Raw genomic sequence first — 21,003 nt, 5'->3', positions numbered from 1 at the left:
GTATTCATCTTACAGATAAATCAGACAGTTACAAAGTAGAATACGTACGTTAGGTATAACGGCTGACAGTGCGATTTTTATTTTATGACGAAATTCTAACAAATCGATCATTTTTTCTGCGGTGTACAATTTTGGAAAAGATGAAGACGTTGGTACATATACCTAATGTTGAAAAGAGAAAGAAATTGTAAACGTGAGTGATTGTCTTTCCGGCATCTACTCATACAAGCAAGTATAGAATTTTTTCTGCTAAGAAAAGAAGGAAAATAACGTTTCCATAAGCATGACAAATTAGAAGCCATTACGATTTTAGTTGGGATTATATGCAGTATGCATGAATTGTCAGATTCTTCAAGTAGATTATAATATAGATGGACTAGTTGTGTCAGATTCTTCAAGTAGATTATAATATAGATGGACTAGTTGCATGTGTCCTTTAGCGGGGAATGGTTGCCCATGGGCAATTATGAATCAGTCGATGATTTTAGTTGTAACTTTTGTATTAGAAAGAACTGTCAGATATTTACTGATAAACTGTTAAATGCAGAGATGGTGACAAAATATACTATTATCATATGCTCATTTTTATCTCCGTTAACGTGACAGTGGAAGAATCATGAGAAATCATGAAATATAGAGTATATTCCTAGATTATTTTTAAGCATGGATTCCTTGGTCGTCGTGGTCGGCTTGCTCACACAGTTGCGGTGGCGGTTTCCAGACAAGAGATAGAACTTGCAACACTAACGTGAATTCTGATTGCGAGGGTCATAGTTACGACATACAAGAATGTAACGCAGTACCCTGTGATGGTAGGCTTTATTGTCCACTCTTGTTGAGTATGTATGTATGTATGTATGTATGTATGTATGTATGTATGCATGTATGTATGTATGTATGTATATATGCAGGTAGGTAGGTAGGCAGGTATGAACGGTAGGGAAATACAAAGTAAAAACTGTGTGAATTATGACTGAAGTTCAACGGATCTGGGTATGTATGCTGTTTACGTGATCTAAACGTTTATTTCGGATACGGATTTTATTTGATTCCCATACACTAGACTTATTTGCACCATCTGCAATAAATTCATTCCTTATCCTGAATCGCACAAGAGTTAAACTATATAACATTCATGTTTCAATCGATCTAGAGCAACAAAAGAAATCCTCTTCTTGTCATTTAAACTTAAATGATTAAGTAAACACATTCCAAACATTAGCGAAAAAATTACGTTACCTATGCACTCCAGAAATGAACACAGAATGAAAATATTTCATCGTGCTAGAAAATTTAAAGTATTTTAAACCTAAAGGGTATTCAGACAGCCTGGAAAGATGCACTCTGCCATAACGCATAACTCCCCCGTTTTGTCTTTTCTCAATGTTTAAGAAAGATTTGTAGTAAATAAAATATTTTAAATGCAAACTTCATTATATTTATGTTCTAGTTACATGTGCAATTCACATAGAAATTGACAAATCTACGTATAAGTTTATCAGACTAATTTGGAATCCTTTGGCCAAGCAAGTGAAATTTACATTTATTATCTTAAATTTAAAACAAATGTAATTTTCAACTCTGATTCAAACCCGAGGAACAACTGATTTTATTGGACACAAGTTAAAGAATGGATGCCAACAACAGATTGCATTGGGCACAAGGTAAGGAATGTATGGCAGCGACATATTTTAGTGGATACAATGTACGGAATGTATGCCAACAACTGATTTTATTGGAAACAAGGTAAGGAATATATACCAACGACTGATTTTATTGGACACAAGGTAAGGAATGTATAACAACAACTGATTTTATTGGACACAAGGTAAAGAATGTATGCCAACAACTGATAATGAAAACTCTTCCTCTCTTTTTGAGTACTTTCAATCAATCCGATTTTAGATAGGTATGTTCAATGCGTTAAGGAACTTTAAACGCTACGTTGTGTTAATATTCTATAAATTGACCCCATGTCTATGTATATAGGCATGTCCTTATATAAATCCTTGATGTAAACAAATGAGTAGGCAAGGAGATAATGATAAAATATCGATATTGAGGAATAAAATCCGTGCTCCGACGATTTAATGGCATACACTAAATACACAAACCTCTAGTAGCCTTCACACTAAAACAAATACACAAACCTCTAGTAGCCTTCACACTAAAACAAATACACAAACCTCTAGTAGCCTTCACACTGCAATAAATACAAAAACCTCTAGCAGCCTTCACACTACAATAAGTACACAAACCTCTAGTAGCTTTCACACTACGATCAATAAACAAACCTCTAGCAGCCTTCACACTTCTTTTGTTAATAGTTTATTTATGCTTTCATGTTTGTAAATTTCTGATCAAATTATGTCAATTATTTGCCTAAAGAAATAAGTTATATGACCTCCTTAACCTTAAATTGTTTTATTTTCAGTGTGAAACTATAGCATAGGTAATCAGTTTTTAATCTGTGGCAGCATACGATGCATTACATATTGACAATTATCGATTAGAGGAGTCTTTAATGTTAATATTTTTGTGAGGTTTGTGTGTTGAACATTTTGTTACACGGAAAATTAATGAAGCATTGCTAAAACAATCCCAGAATACTTTTAATGATAACTTGCTCCTTTCTTACTTATCCAAACAGTTACGCAATGTACTTCTCAGTACATGTCTATGATATGTGTATCTGATCATTAGGTGTATTGTAGGATTCCATTAAAGTGTCAACCACGTTTACGTGAAGTCATGTTATAGTAAGGGAAACTATCAAAAACCATGACGATAATATACATTTTGCACAATAACTACGCAGTACACCAAGTGAAGATCCAGCTTGTACTTTTACATTGTATGCAAGTAAAAGCGTGTGCATAGCTGGATTATTTGCAGTCTAGTTTTATAATAAAGTGTAACATCATTAATAATAGTGGAATGCATTGAGTAAAGTTTATCGGATTTCCAAGTCTTATGTTGATCGCTGTATATTTAATACGTTTAAACGTTTCTCGAACGGGAGAAGGTCGTATTCACTCAACATCTAAATACTTTACAGGAATTTCGTCGACATCAAACCCAGCATTGCCAAGCGGACATACAGGAGGTAAGTAAACAAGATCCTCTAAAGTCTGCAGATCGTGAATCCTGATGTATATCGTTATGTGGAACATAGTAGCTGACCACTTTATGTTTGTTCCACTACACCCCAAAAGGAATAATGAATGCATGAATGCATGGCAGTGTCTATACCAGTTTCATAAGTCCCTACCACACCCCATATATATGGCTTGAAATAAATCCAACCTGAAATAAATCTAACCATTTTACAAGAACCTCAAACAGCAGTCGTTGTTAACTGAAGGGTTTTTAAACTTGCAAATGCTACAGTAAAATTTATCTAGTCTCCTATTGACTAAACCTTTCGAAATTCTAATATTGTACACTTGCATGGTTTTGCTTGTTTCACATTTGTTTGATTCAGTATTTAGCCATTCCAAGATAAATATTAGTACTTCGCGCCAAAACAAAAACAAAATACACAATAAAAGAATTATTCCTATCTCAATTTACCAAAGACGTGTTCTTAAAACATAAAGAGAGAATTCTATATGCAAAGTAGTTAGAGAGGGTCTATTTTGCGAGAAGAATCAATGCGGTCATAACATGTACATTAGGAAATCTGCTCTTTCAATCTCCGACTCAAAATAATCAACAAATAATCACAAAAATCTACCAGAGCTATAAACGGAGATGTAAATACAAATAACACATACTTGGAAGAAATTACGCCCGTCCTCCCACTTATCGTGCCCAAACCTCCCCCTAAAAGTGAGCGTCAAGCAACTAAAACGTTTTTCAGGAGACGGAATATCCTCGGCCATTCCGGAATAGTAACAATGGCTATGTTATGCTTTATATTGTCACAAGATGTGATAAAAAGGCCAAAAACCTTGTGTTCCGTTTTCTTTCATTTCTAACGAGGAACGATGCTTAAAATATTTGACCTATTTAATGTGTCGAACTGGAAATTCGGGAAATGTTTATGAGGAACTTATCTATTAATCCTTACTACTTAGTTCTTTATCTGTGTGCATGTGTGTGCCTGTGTGTAATGTGTGATCTAGATTTTGAAATTAGCTTTAACAATTTTAGACATATGGCTAGGATGTCTATAGTGTGCCAGTTTAGATTTATGTCTAGCATCGGTGTAACATGCCACAGACATGCAACATCATGCCCCACCCAGTCACATTGTCCTGGCACCAGACTGACAATTCCTACCAGTACACTCAAAATGCTTAACATCGAGCGTGGCAGCTGCTAGTAATATTTTTATAAGTCTTTGGTATGACTCGGCCAGGTTAGAACCCTCGATCTTTCGCATCTGACAAGGACACTGACAGCCGTTGTTGAACGGTTTCATTTATAATTTTGCCCAACACATCAGTCATTGTTTCTGTTGATGGTAATGTATTTGGTTTTGGTTTAATCTATTTTTGTGACGCTCAAAAGCCTAATCGTTGCAGTCGATCTCAATTCAATGTAACCGCAAGTAATTCGTTTTTTCAAAGGATCCACGTCAACATTTTAATGACATCAACAACTTATTTAGCAAATGGTGCAGCGCTTGAAGGCAACCACGCAATCATTCTAGTTGCACACGAATAATGCACAATTAATGTCATTGAGGCCAATTCCATTAGATGTTGCGTAAATGGAGTTTCTTGTGTTAGCAGCACGTACGACATTGTATTAAATATTAAGTCGATCTCTAATGAACAGTTGTATCGTCGGTGTCTGCAACTTATATTTTTAACATAGCTTTAACGGTTTTTGAGTCATACCATTACGATGTCTGCAGTATGGCATTTTACAAGAATATCTAGCGCTGAGGAATAATGCCGCAGACATGCAGCATCATGTCTGACCCATTCACATTATCCATACACCAGGCCAACCATTTCTAAGAGTAATCCTTTTATTCTGAGCTCCAAGAGCAGCAGAGGGGGCGAATCCGACATTTTGTCCAATCGTTATTTTGCTTAATTATTACTTTCTGCACTCAGCGGATCCGGTGTAGTCAGCGCTGGTAAAAAAAAAACGACGTCGTCGTTGGGGGATCGTCCAATCGTCATTTGGTTTAATTAACACCTTCTGCGCGTCGATCCCCAGCGTTGTCAGCGTCCGGTAAGCACATCGACGACCGCGTCGATGTCATCGCCCCCTCTGCTGCTAAGTGGTTATTTACAATGAGGGTCTTTATGATCTTACAAACAGAGTGATCACTAACTCCTCCTCCTGTAGATCAATTAGGTTATTTGACTGATCGGTGAGTTTAAAATTAATTCTCGTTAAAAACCGATCATGGCATCGCATATAGACCGGATTAATCGGATTCTCGACGATTAAATATCCCGGAGGGGCTGTTGGTGAAAATGAATAAAGGATATATCCCTGTTGAGCTTGATTTGATTGATTGGTATCCACCTGGTAACTCCCTTCGATAGCATCACACACTAGATTAATTGCTATCACCGATGCGATATTTACGTTGTACGGGGCAATATGCCTACCATCATCTCCGTTATCGTGTCTGAGGATATGAGTTGATGAACTGATAAAATCATTAAGAGACTTTCTTAGTTCTGGCGCGTTGTATCCTGGAAACTTGAAATCAGGTAAATCGGCTTCTGTGATATTATACTCGGTTAGGAATTTTTGTTTATTATCATCGCTGCTATCGGATATTACTTTAACGATTCGTTCATTGATATATTCCATGTCTGATATAAGTTGATTTAACACCTCAACGTGTTTTTGTGCTTTTGTCTCTCGTAGCTGTTCTAGTTGTAATTGGTAATAATGATTAATTTCGGCAAACATATCAGTGATATTCTTTAAACTAATTACGAATGTGGTGTGCAATTTAGGAGTTTCCCCATGCTGAAAATACCATTGCATGTTATTCCTGTCTTGAAATGCAAATATACTGGGTAATAACGCGTTTTTCATATTATACAATTTATTTTGATAATTGGGATTAATCTCATGATACGATTGCTTGTCCGCGGGGGTTTTATGAGGTGGATTCTCAGGCCATCCTAGTATGGTTCTTATTGAACTGTTATAAATATCAACCATATACCCCGGTGTGCTTATTTCAATCGTCGACGATAACGTCGGTTCATGAACCGTAATAGCGATTTTTGATTCCTTTCCTGTGATCGATTTTATCCTGCGTTGAAATTCTTTATTGATTTGTTCTATTTGGTATGACCCAGTTGGTATTGTAACCTCCTCCCAGTCTGGGGTCCCATCGGGTTTATTTGTCCGTGCAAAAACCAGCGAGTTATTAGGTTGTTGTCCGTTAAATGCGTCCGCTCGGATATTAGGCCAACTGTGATATACTCGCAATTTTGCCAGCGCTATTTCCTTCACTGGAACCGGCGATGGGAAGTTCACACTTAATTCGGGTTTCGTTGACGTTATCGATATCATATTTGTTTGTACCGGAGTGGTGTTCTCCGCGATCCGCTGAAGTAATTGAAACCCTTCGGGGTTCAGCGACATTATTATTATTCGTTGTCTTTAGTGTCTAATTTCAACAACCAGGTGGTTCCGGCTTCCAGTTGAAAATCCTCGATTTTTGACATCGCGGAGCTATACAACTGGACCATCGTGGAGAATTCAACATCGGATACGAACAAATTATCAATCAATAACGAGATCAACCCGGATAATTTCGAGTATGCGTCGGATACTATTTGATGTTTTACTGTATACTCGTTGAGTTTTTTCTGAAAACACGATGATATCTTCCTAGTGATTGCGTTGGCGACTCCAGCAACTGTTGTCATCGCGGAGACAGCGATTGGAACAGCGATCGGGGCTATCGTGGTCACCGTGGATAAAATAACACCGGCGCCAGCTACTATACCCGACACCGAGTACACGACCGCGTCGATGGCGGTTATTTTACGACGGTATTTTTTTATTTTTGCACGGTATTGTTCGGAAAGCGTTTTTAAGTTCGCGGAGAATTCTTTTGCGGTATCGAATCGATATTGATGTGACGTCGGTGATACCTCTGATTTAATTACCCCGGTGGTCATTTTTATTTTAAAAGAGCTAGTGTTTTTAATTACTTAGATTCGCTACGAATTCCACATACCATGTAATGTTTGCTCCGGCTAGATTTCTATCAACGGCATAAATTGTAAACAGTTCAGTTGCGTTCTTGTCTATAATTGTTGATATTGTATTGTTAAACCCGGATGAACTCGACGATAATATATTAAACTGCATCATTGAAACTAGTGTCAGTCGATAAATACCCTTAACAGTTGCGGTGATATTTACTGTATTCTGTGTAGGAGTCCAATCGAATGATCCATGCCGAATTGTGTATACTGTGTTGATGATGTTCTCATGAGGGTTTTTTATTTTTTCGAGTTGCTCTGCTACTCTCGGTAGCCCGTCTTTAATCGCTTCAACATCAGTTCTGATTATTCCTACTTCCCGCCAATGCGCGTCTATATTATTCTTGTTCGCTGCAACATTAGTTTTGATTGTTTCTATTTCCCGTGTATTCTCGGTTATACTTTTTTTGTTCGCTGCAACATCAAGTTTGATTGTTTCTATTTCATATGTATGCACGTCTATACCTTTTTTATTCGCTGCAACATCAGTTTTAATTAATCCTATTCCCCGCCAATACGCGTCTACATTTTTTTTGTTCGCTTCAATATCAGTTTTGATTGTTCCTATTTCCTGTGTATGCGCGTCCGCACTCTTTTTGTTCGCTTCAATATCAGTTTTGATTATTCCTATTTCCTGTGTATGCGCGTCCATATTATTTATGATCGTCGTAACATCAGTTTTGATTGTTTCTATTTTCCGTCCATGCGAGTCTACATTATTTATGATCGTTGCAACATTAGCGCCGATTATTTCTATTTCCCGTTCATGCGCGTCTACACTCCTTTTGTTTGTTGCAACATCAGTTTTGATTGTTTTTATTTCCTGTCCATACGCAGTGATATCATTTATAGTTATTGTAATCTCATCCGGCTTGGTATTTTTTTTACCAAAGAATTTATCAAAGTTGTCATCGATCCTGTTAACATTTTTTCGCAACGGGGGTAAATTGGCCGACAGCGCCATAAGCTCCGAAATAGCATTTTTTATCATTACATAATTCGGTTCGGTTGCCGTCGGGGGTCCCCGAAAAAAACTATCGACAATGTCTTGCACATCGGCGAAATGCGTTAGCATCGCCTTGAACCGTTCTTCATGCAAGTTAATTTCACTACGTAAACCTTTTAACGAATTTGACATGGTTATATAATTGTCGCCAAGTGTACTTATTTTTCCATTTATCGTCAAGATGGATTCACCCGGTTTGAGTCGTCCGTCGCTGGTATACAGCGCGATAGTGTCCTCGGCGGCATCACGCTGTCGTATTAAAACGTCATTCAGTGACACATTACCGGATTTCAATTTACCCTGGCGGTCTTGAAATACAACTATTTCGCCCGGGTCAACACTTGTTAGATTCAACATATCAGCGATTTCATCCTCAATTAGTTTTTTTATGTTGGCGGCGGCCGTTTCCGTGGATTTTTTCAGCGCCGAAACCGGTCGTCCCCAAATATCAATCATTATTATTGTAAATGTTATTCTCTAAAATCCGTTGAGCTTCTACGACCCCACTAGTGTATTCGTTTACAACCATATGAGGTGGTTTTCGCGATGATGAAATCGCCGCAAGTACGTTCAATACCTCGCGGCCACATATCGGTGGGTCACTTAATCGCTGTGTTGGCAGCGTGGAATAAAAAACCCGGGCTGAACACGCCCGGACATACCGCATGAACTCGTTCGGCGGGGCTAACCCGTATGAATCAAAATAGACGATTGCACGCGGATCAATCGCGTACGCAACCCAATGAGTTCCCGCTCCGGAGGATCCATCGAGGTTAATTATACCGGTTTCAGTATTCCTTGGGGCCGCCGGTAATTGATCCCTCATAAAAACACCTCTGAAGTTTTTTATCGCTAACGCGTTTGCGGCGTCTATTAAATCAAAATTAGACATTGGAGTCATAGACTCTTGCGTTAATAAACGGTTCCCGGTAGTCTTAGACCCTTTCCCGAATACCATGAATACGGGGTTCCCGGTAGTCTTAGACCCTTTCCGGCCACGGGTCGTTTTTTTTTGTAGCCTTTCCCGGTTGCCTTCTTTAATGCCATTCCCGCCGCGGTACCAACGGCCCCCAACGCCGCCGCCTTAGCCACTGCTGGTGCGGCCGCGGCAATCAACGCTGGAATCGCAGCTAACAGCGGAAATATCCCACCGGTCTTTTCCATGTTTTTAATCGCTGCGGCCGAAAAATCTATTTGAACACCCTTTTTATTCTTCATCGCATTATTGAAATGTTTTATTTGACGCGCCGTCAACGATATCTTATGATTACCACCTGCCATCTGTGACGGCTTCAGCGTTATTGTGGTTCCACATTGTTTAGCCGACTTTGATCGTAATTTCTTGACTTGACCATCAGTCAACTCTACACTGACGACACTATACGACATTTATTGTAAACGCGTTTGTGTTTTCAATTACATGTTTTCCACTGGCGCATCAACGATTCTCATTCGTCCACCAACGCCTTCTAGCAGCATTGATTTATCGCTGAGAATGACAGCAACCGCTCTATAATTGGCACCAGCCGGGGCTATACGAGCTCGGAAGTGTATATCAACGACGGATTGTCTCGTTAAATCAAGATGTTCCAACGAAAAGTAATAAATCGGATACAGGTTTTTAAAATCAAGTTGTGATATTTGCAAACCAGTGTCGACGTTTTGATCACGACCCATATACGACAGCAATCGATGATACACACGTGCGATATGGTTGTCGCCGTAATTAAGCTGTATATCCTCGGATGGTTCCTGTTGTCCGTTTATTCTCAGCGAAACCTCCATGACTCCTAATCGATCAAATATCATATGGCTGCGTTCTTGACTGCCCAATCGTTCCCTATTCTGTAGCGCTATGAATATATGACGCGGGGCTGAAACACCCTGTTTTGATGCCAAGTGCCATGTAAACGTATCGGCGACGTTATCCTCTTTAGCATCAGTTGTTACCGCTAGCCAACTCAACAACGATTTCCCCCCCTGTTCCATAAATGCTAACAATCGTGCTTCCGTGGTAACTGATGGAGTCAGCACCGGCATCCACAATGCCATTTTAGTTAAAATGACTTTACCGGCAGCGACGCCAGCAGCATGCCATATTGCATTGTTATCATCGCCCCTTCGCGTCAGGGCAATTGTATGCTTAGCCCCATAGATGACTTTTCTAACATTTCTGCAGAATCCAAATATGTGATGGAGTGGAATCGCGCATGAAAACTTTCGGCGTGGTCCTTGCAACATCCCTACTCGTGTTGCGAATCCCATATTGTAATTATCGTTAAGACTTTTTATAATATTGAAATTAGCGCCTGGTCTTGCTCTGCGGTCTGGGTTATTTGCTTCAGCCTGTGGGTCAGTTGCGGTATCTCTTTCCACCAGCACGTTAACGTACTGAAGATGGTCAGCGTTATCGGTGGAGTCCTTCGCAAACATCATAGATGGGCCCGCCGATCTTGTATAATCATCCGAGTATCTCGCTAACCCAATTATCGTCGTTGCAACATCAACCTCGCGTTCTATTGATTCAATTTCTCGCCCGTCAATAAGATGTCTGGCGCTCTCAAATAACGCCATGATACCGTTGTTGACGAAGCCAACTCGAACACGATGGTCATCTGCGTATGGTGCATTATCGGCGGCATTTGTCACGAGTTCTCCCTCGATTTCGATAAACGCTTCACACGGCAAAAAATATTTACTGGTATCTTGGACTTGAAGTTCAATTCGCGATCGTAGGTCGGGTTGCGCTGCATAATAAGAATAATATTGATAATCGCGGACAGAATCATCCCTGCGCACTGGGGCGTCCATATCAAACGCGGGGTCAGCGGTTCGCGCAAACATTTTATTATTATTCATGTCGGTGTTTTCAATTGAAATCCATCAACGTCGTTTTCGTCGTAGACCACTCCCCGCTATCGCGTTCATGAGTGCGTTGGTTGCCGCATCGGCTGATGGCGAAGTCGCCAACGACTGAGTCGTCGCCAACGACTCTAGTTTTTCTTCCACGGCGTTATTTATTAGTTTACTGACATTCGCAGGCATCACTGTCGTTGATGGCATCTGTTTTTTTCTCCTGGATTTTACCAATGACATTAGTTTGTCCCGCGCGGCTGAAAGCGCCTTTCCGGCAACATCTCCAATGGCACTAATACCCTTATCACGAATAACATCAATAGCCTTCATTCCTAATTGTTTGGCTAACGGCGCTACTTTTGGACCCATTCTTGTAAATAACCCCGCAATGGTGCTACCGAGACCATCTCCATAGTACGCGCGGTAAACAGGCAATCGCGAGTTTACCACGTAGACGAGTACTGGTTTATCATGGTTGTAGTGTATGATCATCCTTATTAAAAACACCAGTTTTCCAATTAATCATCCACGAGCTCGTCTATGAGCGTTCGATATGCATTAATGTCCATGATACCGCCTGCAAATAACCGCTTGCAAATATCAGCGGCCTCATTGATTATTTCCGTAGAGTTATTTCCGGCTCGTTTTCCTCCAATTAGTACCTCTAGCCGTGATATATCACTGAGAACACTGCCAGGACAGGTAACGCCGTAGGATTCTTTACCAACAGAGTATCCTTTTCCTTTTTTTGGTGTTCTACTCTTAACTTCCTTGTGGAATGCGTCGTAATCGGATTTACTACGATGTAGTAATGCGTCTCTATGTTTACTCGCTAAATACACTATTCTTGCCCAGTCCTTTAACGACTTTATATTTTTCTCGTAACCGCTATTGATATGCTTCTTATCTCGTATGCTCTTAGCAAAATTGTTGGCAGCAAAATTAATTAATTCTTCCCTGCTGCTGAAGCCTCTAATTTGATCTATTGTGCTCTTCTTGAGTATAACACGGGGTATATTCTCCTCTTTTTCTTCCGGTTCTCTTGCGGTGGCGCCTAGTTCTTCTTCCGGTATTTCTTCCGGTATTTCTTCTTCTGGTTCTCTTGCGGTGGCGCCTAGTTCTTCTTCATCGGCCATTGTAACATAGGGTTCTTGTGGTTCCGTTATAGCGAGTGGTGGTGGCCTCCGTGTTGTAGCAGCCGCTATTTTTGCAGGGAGTGTTTCTAAAGACCTTTTTGTTTGTTTTGTCTCTGCCGCTATCTTTTCAAGCGCATCGAGGACGGGTACTGTTGCCGCCGTAACATCTTTGGTCGCTTTGGTTACCGGGGCAAAGAGTTGCTCGCTTCCAACAGTAAAATCGGTTTGTAGTTGCTGTCGCGTTTGAAGTTGTTCTCGGACCCTGTCTCGTAACGGTATAAACTTTTTAAGCGCTGCTAGCCGCTCTCTGGCTAGCCGAGTAGTAAGTGATTCGCCTACCATTATTGCAATTGCGAAGCAATTTCTAATTTCTCGCCGGAGGCTCCGTCTATAATCCTTCTAATGTTTTTGATCTTACTAGAAATCTCCCGGCGTCGTTCATAAACACGTCCGAGTTTTTTTCGTATTATTTCAACGGCAGTGAATAGTCCAATGAATGCATTTGCGTCATTGTGGTACAAGTTTTCATTGATCGTATGTTGTAATCGTTTTATAAAAAAGTACTCGCGGGCCAGGGTAAAACGCCCCCGTTTCGATCGTTCGTTAATAATCTCATAATCGGATAATATTTTTTCACTGTCGAGACCATCAGATAATTCAATTCCTTGATTTTTTAATTTTGAAATCTCGGCTAATATATTATTGATGTCTTCGATATTCATTATTCTTATAAAACATCTTGTTTTTAAATAAAAAAAAATGAAACCCCCGTGTATCAATTCCGAGGTGTTCATACTTTGTTTTCTTCCGGAACAGACAATAACGTTTCACACTGTCATGGTGGCCTTGTCACGGTGACTTCGTCACTCGCTAATTTCTGTTATATATGAAAATCGAATTCTGTGCCCAGTCTTTTTTGAGATCGCTGTTTGATATACTCGTTCTGCAACAAATTGTATTGACGCTCTACAAATATCAAAATATTTTCCTGCCGCATTCATGGAGTGAAATGTTTTTTCTTCGTGCGTTGTTGTATCAAACGATTTGACACCCCTTGCTTTCTTTGGGTATTTACCAGTTTGGCCTTTTTTGGCATTCTGACTTTGCGAGATAGCTTGCAAGTTTATAAGAGAATTATCAGTCTTATTATTATTAATATGATCAATCACAAGTCCATTCTCGATTAATCCGTTGAATACCTCAAATACCGCCCTATGAACATAGTATTTTTTCTTTCCGGCACCAAACATCAAATACCCCTGATTATTTTTCCATCCAACCGGCTTCTTCAGTCTGCAATTTCTAACAACGCCGTCGCGAGATGCCTCGTAATTGACGAGCACAGGATGCGGCTGAAATTCTTGGTCCATTTGTATAATAATACTATTTGTCTAATTTATTATTTGGTTTAATTATAAATCTTTCAACGTAGTCTTGGGGGGTTTTGATGACGAAGTCGGCGGTGGGGTCAATGACGGCGTTTTTAATTCGCTTGTCATAATAGCGTTTTAGTTCCCTGTATCGCTTTCCGCCACAATTAATACACAACTGCGATTTTCCTCTTACACCGACGTGGCAAACCAAGCACGGGAGGGGGCCAAGAGAACCATTACGAACGCTTTGTAAATGATATCCGCAGAATTCACCTCTACATGATTTATTGCACGGGGTTGTCGACCCAATCATCAACCATTTGCAGTGATTCATTATACTATATTCTTTCATTTAAATACTTGTTTTAATTATATGGATGAGTTCGAGAGATTGGCAGCAATTAAGCCCCGGAAAAATATTAAGTTCAATCTCGATAGAGTCCTCAAGGACACACCAAAAGCGTTAATAAACGATAGAACCCTGTTGAGTAAAATACGCGATTGTATCGATGAATTCAAGCGTGATGGCGCATCTCATAGTTGGTCAACATTTCGAATTGATGGCGTTGTTGATGCTACCATGAACGACAACCGCGCAGCAACGATAATATCACAACTTGACGGTAAAAGGTATTTCTTCAGAGTAAAATTCATTGTCCGGGTGGAATCAGGCGATTGGATCATACGTGATAAATTTGAACCAGTTCTCAGCGACATGAAAACAGTCATTGTTAGCCGCGACTCCAAGCCGGGGCTGTTAACCGGAATTGACAGACCATACTATGAACGAGCGTATCCTGAAACAGCAGTTGTTTATGGAATATACCCGTTAAATAAGAAACCTGATATCGGAAAACTGAAACCAATGAAACAGTCAACGGGGATAAATTGTGTAGCAGAACGAGTAATAGAGCATTTTACAAATGCGTGTCGAGGAAACAAATTGACTGATTTACGACGTAGCAAAATCAACCAGTGGGAACTAACCGTAAAAGAGCGTGGAGCAACCATCAGCGACATAGCGAGATTAGAAACATCGCTGAGATTTCCAATAACCGTTACAACGATAACCGGTGAAGTATTATACGAATCAAAGTACAAATCAAATGGGGCCCCAATCAAAATTATTGATCATAACGAACACGCATGGACGCCCGCGATCACAATATTTCCACGGGATAGAACAGTAAAGTATATACCCGAAGAATTCCTGGGAGAGAATGGTTTTCTCGCGGAGAGGAAACTATTTGATGCTATTGCCTACTTGTGTAAAAACGACCCTGTATCAGTGTGGTTACTTCGCAGCGCTGAAAACGATGCGGATACCTTTGATCAGTTTGTAAGACCAAACGGTGAATTATATCGCACTGAAGCGTTTCACAACAAGATGAAAAAAACCGCCATGGAATTTGAAGAGCATGATGAACAACTGCTAACAAATTGTTTTACGATTCCATCGGTTGTAGCTCATGTTGCAGCAAGGAAAAATGCGTGGAGACCAACGCGCAAGGAATTTCTGCCGGATGTACAATCCAGTTGTTTGGAGTATTATCACGGTGGATTATGGAACACTGAATACAACCGCGACGCTATGATTTCCGTTGATATGGTTGCCTGTTATCCAGCGAGTTTTCTCGGGTATGGATCCGCCGCTAAGTACTTTAGACGATTTGGACACCCCAGACATGAAATGACTCGTGTTGCTATTAATGGACCACTGCCTGATTTTGATTTAACCGGATTCGCTCGCATAGTATCATTCGAATTCGCGGCAGGACTCCATCGCTGTTGTTATATTTGGATCGGTAGACACATGTCTGAAAAGAAGTGGCTGCCAATAGCGCTGCTACGGTATATGATTGATTGTAAAATGCTAATTTCGTTGATTGTCCGTGACGCGATTATATCATACCGGGCGCAGACTGAAGTCTGGTTACCAGAACCGGAGCGTCTAGATAGCATAATTGACGAATCCAGAGCACACATTGATGCCGACGAGGAATATATCATCGAATGGTCCAGGAGGATATTCAACCAACGAAACCGCGAGGCAAAAGATCTCGGTAGAAGAATAATTGGTAAGTTCACACAAGGTGGAAAAAACTGCGATTACAAACGATATTGCTCACGGCTGATTATAGATGACGCAGAATATGATTTCGTAATCAAGGACGCAGTGGCAAAAAATAGATACGTGAACTGCAAAACAGCTTTCTTGTCCAATGGAACAAAGTTGGGTACAGTTGTTTCCTACAGCGATGGAGACAGCCCGGCATATCCACATTTGAGGGCGTCTATGCTGGGTTATGCCGCTATCAATTTATTCTCGATGATAAATCGATTTCCCGACACCGCGGTTAGAGTAGCCGTTGATTCATTTTATGTTGACGTAGCGTATAAGGAAAACGTAGCCGAGTTTACTAGTCCGGACGAGAGTTGGGGTACATGGAGAATTAAAAATGAAATACGACGCGATTATTCCCCGTCAGCAGATGTCACCGTTGAAAATAATTACTTACGCGGTGATAATTTATCAGAATGGTCTAATGCACCACCGTGTTCTGATCCAATTTGTAGACACAAAACAGTTTATTTAAGCGGCTGTGGCGGGTCAGGAAAGACGACTCGGGCAATTGAATTATTTCGAACGCGGGCAAGTATAATCGTGCTTACACCGACCCATAGACTAGCGCGAGAGATAAAACAACGAAATGTTGACGCCGTTACTTATCACAGCTTTTTTCGATACAGCGGCGGTGAGTGGACTCCTGATCGAATGGGTGAAAAATTTATTCCTGGGGTTATCATTTGGGATGAGATATGTACTGTTTCGTTAGATGTTTTACAAATGTTTCTTGATTGGTTGCTGCTCGCGAATACAGCGGTAATCATGTGTGGCGACCATGGTCAACCACCACCATTTGTCGGCGAGGGCCCACATGATTGGTTAAAGGGTTTTGTGGACTATTATGAAGAAACCGATACTGATTACCGGGCACTTGATGAACAACTGCGCGAGGTTAAAAAATTAATCAGATTACAGCCGGATAGAATTCAGTGTGAAATAATCCGCGAGGTGATTCCGGAAACGCCGTTAAATGAATTCTGGGAAACATGGAGACCAAACGATTTGATTGTAGCGAGTAGAAAGATAGTCAGAGACACACTTCAGCGGAGGTTGTTTACGTTGCATAAGGAAAAGTTTCCAACGCGCCCAGTGCCGTTATGTTATAGACCCGCGGACACACGGCGGCAAAACATTGAAGTTGAAATCCCGGGCCGGACAGAAAAACAAATTCTCGTGCTGAATGATATTGTGCTCGTTGATATCAGCGTCGTCGAGGACGCGCTACGTGCTGATAAATCCCCGTGGACGCTAGGATACGCAACAACAATACATTCCTCGCAGGGACTAACCATCACGGACACAATTGTTTGGATAGTTGATAATCGCATCGAATGGTCAAATCTAGTCTATCTTGCAGTGTCCAGAGTACGGAGGATAAATCAGCTTCGAAGAATTGTTATTGACGAAGCCACCGACGAAGCCGGCGACAAAGTCACCATCGATGCAAGCGTCATTGATAGAAAACTCTCGGGTTACCGCCAACAGGATAAAAAAAACAGCGGCGTTTTGATATTGATGCCGAATTAATAATTGCGTTACGACAACAACAGAATAATCACTGTGCGAGTTGCAATTGTATAATGAGTTGGCGCTATTCGGATAAAGACGCTCGCCAATTTACCGTGGACAGGATCGATAACAGTCTCGGTCATGTCAAAAACAATGTGAGGTTGACATGTCTTGAGTGTAATAGACGCAACGGCGCTAGTTAAGACCACGCGGGGGCAATTGAGTATCGTCAGGTATCACTTGTAGTTGCTCGCGTGTAAATCCGCGCTGAGGAGCAGTTGAATCCAGTCTATAGATCGGTGGTCTATCAGTTGATCGTGTTATCGTTGATATGTTATGTGTGGTAACACTCCAAATAGGATCAGTAGCTCTTTTTTACCGCCTTCAAGCTCTCCTGGTTCATACAGATATCTAACAGTGACATCGCCGAGAATCGGCTTGGAAACGCTATCTATTTTTGATCTTTTGGGTATATACTCGTATTTAATCGCGTCGCTGGGCTTCATGTTGATTGCTCGGGTAATCTCGTTATTTAACGCTGCAATTACGCCTGGTAATCTTTTAACCCATTCACGAGATCGTTTTTCCTGGATGAATTCTTTCTCGTATTGATATCCAAATAACCGTTCAGCAAGAGTCCGATTGAATCGTTCAACAATTGCCTGATCACGATGTAGCGCAGTATGACCTCGTCGTATCGCGACGCTATGATGTTTCAGCGTTGATAAAACAGCTCCGCGAAATTCATTGCCAGGATCAACTTGTAATAGATTTGGCCAGCTCAGAGGACCCCTTCGGTAAATCCGCTCAAACGCATCGGCTACTTCAGTTGCTGACTTTGTTTTTAACGGCTCCGCTTGTTTGTATCGACTCGCAACATCAACTACGGTTAGCGCGTATTTGTAACCGTTGTCATGCGGCAGAAATAGTATATCAGCCTGATGAACTTCATTGGGTACGCTGACATCAAAGCGCGAAAAGTTGATTTGTTTAGGTGGCGGTAGATATATTTGCCATATAGCCTGTTTGGATAACCAATTAGCCGCAACGGCCTTTGTTACCTTTGCAGCGCTTGCGAGTTTACCAATTGCGGCCTTCCCCTTCCAGTATCCTCTCGGAGAATAATAGATGGATTCCATGTTGTTATTATAAACGCTAGCGTTTTTAATTACCAGCGCGAGAAGCTCCGCTTCCAATCATTAATTTACCTTTCATAGCCGATTTTACCAACCATGAAGCCAATTTTTCTTTGAATGATTTATCAGGAATAGCATTTAACGCGTGAATTAATTTTACATCCGCGATATGACGCTGTTGCAGATCGCTACTTTTGTAGTAAGCAACATCATGAGCATAACACGCTTTATCGATAGCGTTTATTGGATACTCACCGGGTTTGGGCTGATTTTGATCATCGAGTCTGATATCTAATCGTGTTCCGGGGCCACAGTAGCTATATCCTGGGAGGTGCTTTTCTCCTGGATACTTTGCCCACGGTGTTCCGGGGAGTTTTGATAACTTGGCTGCAATATCACCTCCTCGCTTTTTTTTAAAGCATCCCCGGGTCTAATAGAAATAAATCTAAATTTCTTTGTACCGCATTGTGCACACTTACCAGTAAGTGCCGATCTGTTATTTCTTGTTGTAACGGTTGTCATATCATTTGTGCCAGTACGCACTCTACACTTCACACAATATAGATCCATAATTTATGTATAGAGATATGAATATAATTGATTTTTCGGCGACTAAAACGAGAGAACCAGTTAAGCATGTTGCAGCGTTACCAAACTCGATCCGGATGATTATCATCGGACCATCTGGATCCGGCAAGACGCAATTGTTACTCAATTTAATAATGAGATGGATGAAGTGGGATAAGTTGTATTTAATCGCCCCTAGCGTAGATGATCAACGATGCTACGAGGTGTTGAAAGATTTTAACGAGAATGCATCAGCGATCGCTGAAAAAAATGTTATTGAGTTTATTACAGATATCAATGATGCACCAGGTATTGATGATATTGATGGCGACGTTAACAATCTAGTCGTGTACGATGATGTTATGTTAGACAATCAAAAAAACCCAGCTAGGGTATTTTCCAGAGGCAGGCATAAAAACACCGACGTGATATATGTCACTCAACGATACACTCAGATTCCAAAAGTAATCAGAGACAACTGTAATATTCTTGCTGTATTCAACGGCGTTGATACACACACGCTACGAAATATTTGGCAGACATGGTGCGGCGGTGACATGGACTTTAATGTTTTTCGAAACTTTTTTAGTCATGCTCAGTCGACCCCACATGGATTTGTAACGATAAATTTACATGATCCTCGGACACGATATCGTATCGGACTTGACCAAATATTCGGTTAGTTGTAAATAATTTTCATTGTAAATAACCACTTAGCAGCAGAGGGGGCGATGACATCGACGCGGTCGTCGATGTGCTTACCGGACGCTGACAACGCTGGGGATCGACGCGCAGAAGGTGTTAATTAAACCAAATGACGATTGGACGATCCCCCAACGACGACGTCGTTTTTTTTCTACCAGCGCTGACTACACCGGATCCGCTGAGTGCAGAAAGTAATAATTAAGCAAAATAACGATTGGACAAAATGTCGGATTCGCCCCCTCTGCTGCTCCAAGTGAGGTAGATGTAAGTACCATTTTTATAATTATTTGGTATGACTCTGCCAGGGTTTCAAATCCGTGACTTCTCGCATCCCAGGCGGACGCTCTAAGCACTATCGAATATGTGTCAAACGGTTACTATTACATGGAATATACACAGGTGATACAGGAATACTTGATATTAAATAACCCATTTAAACTGATATCAAAAACTCAAACAGTATATAACCCTGAACAGCCACACACAAGGATACAAGTTGGTATGCATCCGAGGGAAACTCAATATTCTGCTGAAAACGTAAATGAATTATTTGTGCCAAGACCACCAAGGTTGTGATCAGATATTAGGCCAGCTATAATCCATTTCCAGCATCGCTAGCGCAATCTCAAGTATGAGCAATGTCAAAACGGTAATGGTTGTAGACGAAAAGCACAGTAAAGTCTGGTTTTGTTGAAGAGATCGTGATCATCGACGTAACGTTCTGGTAGTATTTACAACATCCTGTTTCATCGCAGCATGGATTTCCCGGAAAATACCAAGTACTTTTACGCCAGCGAAATGCACATGATTTTTAAAATTAACCTTAGCAATTATTCATTAAAGTATTGATTCGGTGTTGTCATCTACGACTTTCATTCAGGTGGCAGATTATCAATTATCTTTCCTAACATCTTCTTGAAGTGTGCTGCTTTCTTCTGTGAAACCACTAAAAACAGTTGTTAAAACAGACAAACTTGTCGCAGTATCTCCAATTTTTTTTCTTGATATCCTTGACGCGTTTAACTGTTTTACAAATCGATCCGGCCCTTCTGATGTTGCTGTTAGCGCTACCACCTCTTCCACTGTTATTTTCGATGTATTTGTAATTTCCTCGGCACGTTCGACAATTTCCTTTCTTGGTTTAATCAATGATATAAATGTTTGTTTAAAGACATCCGTTACGATCTTCTGATTCAATTTTTCTGGACTGTATATTATATCTGACATTGTGTGCGGTCTTCTATAACATTACCAAATGATTTTGCACTCGATTTTACGGCGTCGCTTACCATCGTCTTTCAGGTCATGACAATGTCATTTTTATGGCTGTTAAATTGTTTTATTAGATACATTTGATTTCCGCAAGATATCCAGTCCCACCACAG

At 40.6% G+C, this 21,003-nt stretch overlaps 1 protein-coding gene across 1 annotated transcript in view; it reads left to right on the top strand.

The window, feature by feature from the left end:
• LOC149799667 (coadhesin-like) overlaps positions 1–21,003 on the top strand; it is a 177,754-nt gene that overhangs the window by 6,530 nt on the left and 150,221 nt on the right. The window contains exons 4-5 of the mRNA XM_089959021.1: positions 663–812; positions 3,059–3,106. The gene's annotated coding sequence lies outside the window, so the exon portion shown is untranslated. The remainder of the gene's footprint in view (positions 1–662; positions 813–3,058; positions 3,107–21,003) is intronic.

Source organism: Sinohyriopsis cumingii, chromosome 5 (genome assembly GCF_028554795.1).
Source record: "Sinohyriopsis cumingii isolate HCF-2022 chromosome 5, ASM2855479v2, whole genome shotgun sequence".
Lineage (NCBI taxonomy): Eukaryota > Metazoa > Mollusca > Bivalvia > Unionida > Unionidae > Sinohyriopsis > Sinohyriopsis cumingii.
This window is presented reverse-complemented; position numbering and strand designations above follow the sequence as displayed.